The sequence below is a fragment of the Octodon degus genome, unplaced genomic scaffold (genome assembly GCF_000260255.1).
Source record: "Octodon degus isolate 3935 unplaced genomic scaffold, OctDeg1.0 scaffold00111, whole genome shotgun sequence".
Lineage (NCBI taxonomy): Eukaryota > Metazoa > Chordata > Mammalia > Rodentia > Octodontidae > Octodon > Octodon degus.
Window position 1 is genome coordinate 9,790,894 of NW_004524687.1, and position 2,004 is coordinate 9,792,897.

Consider the following 2,004-nt stretch of genomic DNA (forward strand, 5'->3'; position numbering starts at 1 on the left):
AACCACTGATTTTGACCATCTTTACAGAGAATCATTAATTTTGTGTTGGAAAGGTGGAGAGAAAGAGGAAAACCACGCATGAGGCACATGCTGTGCCAGTGGTAACAACCCACGTCTCTGCTCTGGTCCACAGACTGCTTAGCAATGAGCAAAAGCTGAGAGGGCCCAGGTCTCTCCTCTGAATGTGCAGTAGGTGAACTGTGTGGGCCTTGTCTCTGCAGCCTCCTCAGCAGGAGCCCTGTAAGGGCAGAACTGTGACTTATAGTTGTCTCTGTGCCCTCAGCTCCATCAGGACAAAGGTTTTAGGTGAACCCTTGACCAAGCTGCATGTTAAAGAGAGAGTCCTTGTTGCAAAGGATGGGAGGAGGCAAGCCAAAAATGCTGCAAATGTTTGTTCCAAAGGTGAGGGGTGAAGGGGTAAGGAGAAAACAGACTCTTCAAAGTGAACTTGGGCTAGGAAAAAAAACAAAACAAAACAAAACAAAACACTGAGCTCTTCCTGGCCTCTGGTCCGCTCTTTGCAGTCTGCCTCTCCTGTGAGCCTGTGAGAAGTTCACATAAGATGATTCTGAGAATCATCTGGCTCTGTCTGGGGGTCTTGGAATTTACAGGTCCCTCCCAGGTGTCCAGCCAGTTATGCAGCACCCTATCTCATATACCAGGCTATTCCAATTCTTAGAGTTAAAAGGTTTCTTATTGTCTTGGATTTCATTTTTGCTTTTACTCTTTAAGGCTATGTTTAGATCTCAGTAAAGATTCAATAAGTGTGTCTTCTTATAATGGTACTATGACAGGTATCCTATTTATATATTAGTGTTATTAGAATTATAAGAAGCATGTGGAATACTTGCTATTTTCAAAAGACTTTCAAAGTAAAATACGTGTACTATGCATTGTTATTTATCTGTGGCAAATAACTGGCTAATCTGCTGTGTGATAACCAGGTCACATATCCTCTCTAGGTAAACAAAGCAGCCTCCTCTTTTCTTAACTGGTTGCCAGTTTAATTGCACTTCAGGAAGACAACAGCAACTTTGCCATTTGAATTCATAACTGCCCCTCTAATTCCCCACTCCTCAGCATCCCATATCCCTACCATAACCATTGAACTAGTGGTTCAATCTAGGAACCTCTAGGGTTCCCAGAATTCCAACACTCCTAGTCACTTTTCCACTGTTTCTTTTTTTTAACCTCATATAATAGGTTCTTAAAGATCTCCCAGAACAGTTGAAGAGCATGATTTCTAGCATTATTGAAATTTACTTAGCTGAACAACTTATCCACTATTTGAGAAATTCACCTGAATGGAGCCTCAATTTAACTCACTTGTGGGGATAATTTCATAGTTGAAAAATTTATTGCAAGCACCAAGTTATGTGCTTATGGAACCACAATTCCTGGCAGACAGCAAATGCTCAGTATTTGCCATCTCCTCCTCTGTCCCCATGTTGTTCTTTACTTTCTGAACTCCTAGGTATTGTGATAGTTATGAATGACTGAATAAAAAGAGACAAAACTCAGGCTTAGAAGATAAAGATGCCCTGAATTGCCCAACTTGATCACTTGGCATGTAGTTGAATGGCTTATGTAATCAATCTGTAAGTCTGGGACCCAGTGGAGCGGAAAAGGGCTAAATCTGGAGAGAGAGAGAGAGAGAGAGAGAGAGAGAGAGAGAGAGAGAGAGAGAGAGAGAGGAAAAAGGAGGAAGAGGTGGAGGAAGAGGAGAGGACAGGGAACAAGCCTCTTTTCTTCCCTTATTTCATAAGAGGACTCCACCTGTCATTGAATGGGACCGCAATACCCCTGGGATATAGAATCTTTGAGTCATTAAACTTCTAAACTTCTCAAATTGACTCAGTAAATCAGTCAATAAAATATTCTAGAGCATAGACAGCTGCCCTCGGGCAAGTCTTCTACACCCTAGGATGTACAACTGCTGAGTCACTCAGTTAAGCTTTTAAACTTTTCGAGTTGACACAGTGAATCAACCATTAAAATCCACCC